Here is a 9,074-nt window from a genome sequence, read left to right on the forward strand (position 1 = left end):
ATCTAATCAAAAGTTGAATTAGATTAGGTCAAGGATACTCTAGACTCAACTCCAATAGTTGTAGTTGAATGGGTCCATGTCTTTAACTAGACCAAGATGGACTTAATTCATGGCTACGTGGTGGAACCCTATTTACTAAGTTGATCAAATTAAAACTAATGAATCGGTTGGTGTCTAAGGTAAGTTTGGTAGTTTGACCAGTGATTTTTAAGTGGGAGCTACTCGCAGTGATTCGATCTTTGACGAGTTAATGGCTTATCCCCACCACTGATCTCACTTACCTGGCCAACCTGGTGAATTAGGTTTTGATTAGATCACTTGATGATTAGGGCTCACCTATGTCATTAGGTAAATCAGTTTGACTGATTTAGGTGCTCCTAATGCCAACTTTAAGTAAATCCTTTTGAATCTGACTTGGTGAAGTCAGTCGGAGAATTGAAATTTGCTGGATATTTTCTTCTCATCTATTCTTTAATAAAATTCTCAAAAAAAAAATTATTAGATCCTAAAAATGATTAAGTTATATTGATAACTAAGTCATAGCCTCCCATTAAGTGAGTGATAATGAGTCCATTAGTTTAATAATCATTGGAGGCCCAAAGGCCTGGTGCTTATTGACTAATAAAATTATCATTCATAGTATGATAATTTAGTTTAAGTCTTTCTGATGGTGGTTAGGTTGGCCAACCAAAGTCGGGCTTGATCATTTATTGGTCCGATTCACCAAATCAAATCATGTTAATGGTTGGACCTAACCGGATTTTTTCAGTGGAGGCCAAAGCCTACTGATTAGATTCTGGGGCAAAATTAATTACTAGAAGTTGTTTAGAGAAACAACTGGTTATGAACCTACCCATAGATGCACATGGGTTGACCAACCAAAGTTGGGCTCGTGTGTAGTCTGTGTCGATTCTAGTACCCACTAAGGAATTAAAGTAATTCCTCAAATTGGAGATTGAGGCTACCAATTCATAAAAATACTGGGAGAAACTTTAGACTAAAGTCTAAATCTTTAGTATTAATAATTTATGTACTAATATATGTCTGATTTTTCTTTATGCAGCTATGGCCACTACCCTGTCGCTTCAGTCATTATTAGATAATGACAAGCTCATAGGACCTAATTTCGATAGCTGGTATCGAAAATTAAAAATCATCCTTGAGCATGAGTGGATCCTTTATGTAGTAACGGATCCGGCACCTGAGGAGCCAGCCCTGAATGCTAGAGGGACGGTCCGAGACACTTACCAGAAGTGGCTCAACGATCGCACCACCGTCCGGTGCATAATGCTGGTGGCAATGAATGATGAGTTCAGCCGCAGGTTCGAGAATGCCCAACCACAGGAGATGCTTCAAATATTGAACGACTCTTTTGGCACGCCTGATGATGTTGAAAGGTACAAAACTAGTTGTGCCATTTTTAATGCTCGGATGAGGGATGGAGCCTCAGTCACAGATCATGTACTGTACGTGATCGAAATGATTGAGCACCTAAGTAAACTGAGTTTTCTCCTGTACGAGCAGTTCGGTAAGGATGCGATCCTTAATTCTCTGCCCAAGTCCTTCCTTCCCTTCCTTACTCATTTTCGAATGACAAAGCCTACAGTGAACTACCACGACTTGTTGGGGTTGCTACAGAACTTTGAGAAAAAGCACCAGCTCCATAAGGAGTCGATGAATGTTATGGGATGGTCTTCTTCTGGTCGTCGACCCTTTGAGAAAGGGAAGAAGAACAAGAAGAAGAAGAATAAGAAGGTGCAGCTGCATGCTGGGACGTCTGCACAGGGTCAGACCAAGAAGCGCAAGCCCGACCAGAGCCAGGTGGAGTGCTTCTTTTGCAAGAAGCAGGGGCACTGAAAGAGGAACTGTCCTCTATACATTGCCTCACTGGACTCGAACAGGCCAAAGAAGAAGCAAGGCACTTATATGATAACACCTTGCAACTTTTTCATTTGTGATACTACTGCCTGGGTATTGGATATCGGAAGCCCTTATCATATTTGCAATTCGATGCAGGGTCTGCAGGTCAGTAGGAGATTTGATGAAGACGAGAGATTCCTGAACGTTGGAGATGGAAGCAAAGTTCCAGTTCTAACATTAGAAATCATGAACCTTGTAATCAATTCTCGAAATGTAATTCTGAGTGAATGTCACTATTGTCCAAGCTTTTTATTAAATATTATTTCTGTAGGCCTTTTGGCCATGTACGGTTATCAATTTTTAATAAAAGAAAATATTTGCAATATCATTTTGAATGGTGTTACAATATTTGTTGGACAACTAAATAATAGAATTTACTTTCTATCACAACCTGTTAATGTGGTTCAAACCTCCAGTAAATGTCCTAGAATCGATAATATGTCAGAAGTCTACCTTTGGCACTGTAGGCTAGGTCATATCAATAAGAACAGGATAAACAGGTTGGCTCAAGAAGGAATTCTTGAAGTAGGTGATTGTGAATCACTTCCAACCTGTGAGTCCTGTCTTCTTGGTAAAATGACCAAGTCACCTTTTACTGGAAAAGATGAGCGAGCCAGTGAACTCTTGGCTTTGGTATATTCTGATGTATGTGGACCCATGAGCTCAAGTGCAAGAGATGGATATTTCTACTTCATAATCTTCACAGATGACCTATCGAGGTATGGGTATGTCTATTTAATGAAGCAAAAGTCGGAGTCATTTGAAATATTCAAACTATTCCGAAATGAGGTAGAAAAATAAACTGAAAAGTATATTAAAACTCTTCGATCTGATCGAGGAGGTGAATACCTATCCAATGATTTTCTGACATATCTTGGGGAGAATGGGATTCTCTCTCAGTGGATACCTCTTGGAATACTACAGCATAATGGTGTGTCTGAAAGGAGGAATCGGACCTTGTTGGACATGGTTCAATCCATGATGGGGTTTGCTGGTCTGTCGATCTCCCTTTGGGGATATACACTCGAATCGACTTGTTACCTTCTAAATAGAGTTTCGAGTAAGTCTGTAACCAAAATGCCATATGAGATATGGATAGGACGTAAGCCAGTACTCTCGCACCTTAGGGTTTGAGGGTGTCCAGCTTATGTTAAATATTTAATTACGGACAAGCTAAGACCTAGGTCTGACAAGTATAATTTTATAGGATACCCAAAAGAGATCAAAGGATATTATTTCTACCTGGCTGATGAGCAAAAGGTGTTTGTCAGACTTAAGGCAATCTTTTTGAAAAAAGAGTTTCTTGATGAAGGGACTGTTGCCTCTAAAGTCGAACTTGACAAAGTTCGACAGGTGAAAAAACTGACACAAGTTGCTGAACCTGAATTGGATTTGATTAGATCAGATCCGGAGCCTATTGTTCAAGCACCCTTAAGGTGATCTGGTAGAGTACTACGTCAACCAGACAGATACTATGGTTTTTTGGTCCGGGATGACGATCCTATCAAACTTGATGAAAATGATGAGGATCCAATCACCTACATGGATGCAATGCAGAGACCCGACTCTAAGAAATGGCTAGAGGCCATGAAATCCGAAATGGAGTCCATGAAGGTCAATGATGTGTGGACATTGGTTGACCCACCCGAAGGAGTAAAATCCATAGGGTGTAAGTGGGTCTTCAAGAGGAAGAGGGGCACAGACGGAAAGGTGGAAACCTATAAAGCCCGTCTAGTTGCCAAGGGATATCGTCAACGTTATGGTGTAGACTATGATGAGATATTTTCTCCTGTGGCAATGCTCAAATTCATTCAGAATATGCTTGCGATAGCTGTCCATCTGGACTATGAAATCTGACAGATGGATGTGAAGACAGCTTTCCTAAATGGAGAGCTAGATGAAGAGGTGTATATGATACAACCTGAAGGATTCACATCCACTGAGGAGTCTAAGGTGTGCAGACTACAGAGGTCCATTTATGGACTTAAGCAGGCATCCCGGAGTTGGAACATACGTTTTGATAGGACGATCAAGATGTATGGCTTCGTTAAGAACGAAGAAGAGCCCTGCATTTATAAGTGGGCTAATGATCCAGTAGTGGTATTTCTTGTATTGTATATGGATGATATTCTCTTAATCAAAAATGATGTCCCTACATTACAGGAAAAAAATTTGGCTGTCGTCACAGTTCTCCATGAAGGATTTGGGAGAAGCTTCCTACATCCTAGGGATGAGGATCTATAGGGATAGATCTAAAAGGTTGCTTGGTTTATCCCAGTCTACGTACATAGATACTATGCTGAAGAGGTTCAGCATGGAGAATTTCAAGAAAGGCTATCTACTGATAGGCCAAGGAATTTCTCTCTCAAAGAGGGATTGTCCGACAACACCTCAAGAGAGAGAGCGTATGGGTAGGATTCCATATGCTTCGGCAGTGGGATCTATCATGTACGCCATGACATGTACACAATCAGATGTGGCATACTCACTAGGGGTAGTGAGTAGATACCAATCTGATCCAGGGGAGAATCACTGGAAGGTTGTTAAAACCATCCTAAAGTATTTAAGAAATACTAAGGACCAGTAGCTTGTTTATGGTGAATCAGACTTGAGACTTATAGGGTTTATAGACTCTAGTTTCCAGTCTGATCATGATGACAGCAAAAGTGTGTCAGGATTTATTTTTACCCTTAATGGTGGGGCTATCTGCTGGAAGAGTTCCAAGCAACACACAGTGGCTGATTCAGTTTGCGAGGCGGAGTATGTTGCTGCATCAGACGCTGTCAAAGAAGCGGTGTGGCTGAGGAAGTTCATCATCGAGCTCGGAGTAGCACCCTCCCTTGTTGGTCCAGTTCTGCTCTCTGTGACAGCTCTGGAGCCATTGCTCAGGTGAAGGAACTGAAGGCACACCAGCGGATGAAGCATATTCTGTGCTGCTACCATCTCAGTCGGGAAATTATGGATCGAGGTGACGTCGATCTTTAGAAGATCGACAAAAAAGAGAACCTGGCCGACCCATTCACTAAAGCCATTGTAGTGAAGGAGTTCGACGACTACAAGTCGAAGATGGGTATTAGATACTGCACCGATTGGCTTTAGACCAAGTGGGAGATTGTTGGGAATAGTGTTCCAAAGCCAATCATCAGCCTATTGACAGTTGTGCTCATTTTTATATATGTACATGAATTATGAATTAATAAAAATTATTTTGGCATTTTTCATCACAAAATATTTCATCTTCTAATGAACTTCTATGTTGTGGTGAAGTTCTTAGGACTATTTAGACTCGACAAAAGAGGATTTATCGTTTAGTCCTTAAATCTATTCGCGACCAAATGATACGTTGTTACCAAGGACGACAACGTTTATCAAGCATAGGTCGTTGTGTGCCACATAGATTGGTTGTCCTCTTAACCAATTGTGTGGAGACACTGGTATGGCATGCAGATGAGATGTAAGGGTACATCTGTACTAAACGTGACTGACTCCGGAGCTATTTCTGCTATCAAGATTTGCTCCGATGGAATATGGGTATAAATGTCCCTCTGACCTGAAACCGCCACGGTGACTTGCAAGCAACTCACTACACTTAGGCACTGGACTACCTGAATTTCTAATTTAGTGACGGAAGACTGCTGGGTGTAGTCAAGTACTAGACTTGTCGGTGCGTGTGTCAAGATGGGATTGACCACTCCAGTTTAGGAGCTGTGTACAGTCGTGTTTTAATTTAGCAAAACTTTGGCTAGGGTAGTCTTTGTGAGGAGTCACAGGATTGTTTGAGTTGAGCACGATTCGGATGATCTAATCAGGGTTGACAGTTTAACCCTGATTCGTCCTAAACACAGAGATCAAAAGGATGAATTATACAGTAACCATATTCATGTAGGTTCTGAGTGTTGCGATTGCGACCATTCGATCTATCCAATCGTCGGGTACCATTGCTAGATGGTCACTTCGATTAGTACAGGAATTGGTTCCTGTGCTACCGGTTTAGGTTCGAACCTGCGGGGTCACACACATTAGAGGTTCCTATCTGATCTGATAGCTGGTGAAGAGTCCTTCATGTCTGGGATTCTGTGATCGAGAATCAAGATTCTCTGATCATGAATTCCAAACATTTTGGGTACCGGGATCAAGAGTCCCACTGGTTTAGGACTCTTCGATCAGGGTTACATATCGATGAATTCTGATGCCCGATTACCCATCGAATTTGGACTCAATATTTATGAGAGGTTTAATTAGTGATTGATCACTAATTAACTCAATTTGATTGAGTAATTAATTTTGGATCAAGTCCAATTAAATTGGATTTAGTTGGGTTTGACCCGATTAGGTTAAGAGTTGATCTAATCGTCGAGATGGTTTGGTCCCTGATATGATCAGGGGTTGGACTTAATCAATTCTTGATTTGATTAGAATTTTATTGAGCCTAATTAAACCTAATTAAGTTGGGTTTAAATTAGTCTAATTGGGCCTAACTTATTTGGTTCAATTAGGTTGGTTTAAATAATAAAACCATCTTGACCCATTCTCCCTGCACCACCTCACTTCCACTGCGCCCATTTGAATTCACGAGAAGGAAGTTCTCATGAATTTTTCTCACGCAAAGCCCTCCTCACGTCCTACTTTAATACACCATATGAGTGGATAAGGATGATTGGTTGGCCATTTCAAATTCAAAACAAAGTTTGAATTTGAATGAGCAACCAATCTCAGCGCCTTGACCTTATTCTCTTTTAACGCCCCATTTATTACATGAGAAAATATTTCTCATGAAATCACTCACGCACAAATTAAGCCACGCCCTCCTCTTCTCACTCCCTTAGTGGATAGGGATAAATTGGTTTTCATTTGAATTCAAAATTTGATTTGAATTCAAATGTGCAATACTCATCTTTATCCTCTCACGTGGATAAAATATTTGGCATTGTTTTAAAAGGAGGAGAAGAGTGGGGCATGTAAAAGAAAATTTTGGAGAGAAAATTTGGGCATGAGGAATCCATATGTGCAAGGTGAAGGTCTATATCTGTTATAGCCCAAGCCCATGACATCAGGATCCAAGCCCAACAAAAAAAAAAAACAGAGTAAAAACTGGGAAGAAGACTCCCGGTAGGAGTCTTCTTCTCCGACGAGACCCAAGCATATTGGAGTCCTAGGACCTCTCGAAGTCCTAGGACCCTCTATAAGAAGGTCTCCCCTCTCCTTAGAATCGACCATCGGCCTCTTCCCTCCCTCTTTCTCCCCGTTTTCCTCGATCGAAGCCGCGGACACTGTTGGATTTCTCATCGTGATTTCTCGCCGGTGAGGTCACCGGAGGCCGGGGTGAGCCTTCCTCTCCTTCCTCTCTTCCTTCCCTTTCTTTCATATTTTTGCTTGAGGCTGCCGGCGACGAGTGTCACCGATTTTTTATCGGAAAAGACCCCTGTTTTGGGCCATTTTTTCTTGGATTTTCTGGCACCGCGATCGAAATCGACCGTCGGCCCTGCTCCTCCGTAATCGGGGGAGCAGTCTCCCTCTGCCGTCGGTCTCCGCCGCAGCGGCCGCGGCCTGAATGGCCGGCCAAGGAAGGACCACGTCGGTCCTCTGTTCCGACGCGGAAGGGCGAGAAGAAGAAGAAGAAAAAGAAGAAAAAGAAGAAAAGGAAAAAAAAGAAAAAAGAAGAAAAAGAAGGAAAAAAAAAAGGGGCGGAGAGAGAAACTCTCTTTGCTCTCTCTCTCTTTAGATTTTAGGATTTATGGAATTAATTAATTAAAAAAAAATTAATTAAATTAGCAATAAAAATAAAAATAAATAAATATAATTAGGGTATCCATGGATTAGTTTCGAAAACCCTGGATGCTGTCGACGAATTGATCCTCGTGGAGATATTAGATTTTAACAATTTAGTTATTTTTAATTCAATGAAATTTTGATTAAAAATATGATATTTGACGTATCAGGTTCAGAGAAGGATTTTCGAGATTCCTAGAATTTTAGTTTGGATTTTTTTTGAGGTAAGTAGTGTTTACTTTTACTGAATTTATCTGGTAAAATTATGAATTAAATAAATTTATGCATGCTTGTGATTGAAATTATTTATTGAAATAATTATTGAAATATTTATGATTAAAGTTAATTATAAAAATTATTTATGATAAAGTTATTGTTGAGCAATTATTATGATGATATATGATCTCAAAGAATATTATGATGATTTGACCCGAATATCATTTAATTTATTATTCTTGAAAATAATATATGAATTGAAGATAATATGAAATTGACAACCTGACTGTGTTGAGGACCCGCCAATGGGGGCATATACGTTGGCAATTGACTGTCCTGAGGTTTATATCCCAGCGAGACCAGCGACATGTCACCAGAGAGACCCGCGACAAACTGCCAGCGAGCACCAGCGGTTCCAAAAAACTTGGCTACCAGATGATTCGCAGCTCACCGCAAGCAGATACGCGGGTATATGACCCTGCCACAGGGATAATGTGTCATAGTCATGGTTGGTAAGAAGAACTTAAGAATTGATGAATTAAGAAGAAAAGCATAATTGAAAATTATGATGAATTGACTTTTAATATGATTGACAGTATGAATATGATTTCATAAATTTACATATTGATTTGTTTCAGTAAATTGATATGCATAGTATTATTTGCCTGATTGTTCAGTTAAATGTATACACTGGCTTACTGGCTATTTAGCTCATGATGAGTTTTATGTTTTTCTTACAGACCCAGAAAATTAGCGTGATGCGGGATTTCGTTGGGAGAGCGATTAGAGATGGAGTTAGCTCATTGATTTAGGATTTTCTCAGAATTATTTAAGATTTTTTAGTTTTGTTTTAGTATTGACTTTGTCAGACAGTTATTTTCTTTTGAACACTGAGTTTTAATTTGTTATTTGAACTAAAGTTTGATTATTAAATATAAAAAAATTTATTTAACTGTTTGTGAAGATATCATGATGAGATGCTTTGCATGCTTATGAGAAAAGTATTCTATAAGTAATGCGACGGTTGCCATGACCCTCGATTCAAATCTCGGATCAGGGCGTGACAATTAATATGGTATCAGAGCATAAGTAGATAGATAGAGACATGTAGAATAGAGTGAGCGAGTGATAGGTAGATATTAGGAAATTGAAAGCGGTTAGTTATTGAT

Source organism: Elaeis guineensis, chromosome 9 (genome assembly GCF_000442705.2).
Source record: "Elaeis guineensis isolate ETL-2024a chromosome 9, EG11, whole genome shotgun sequence".
Classification (NCBI taxonomy): domain Eukaryota; kingdom Viridiplantae; phylum Streptophyta; class Magnoliopsida; order Arecales; family Arecaceae; genus Elaeis; species Elaeis guineensis.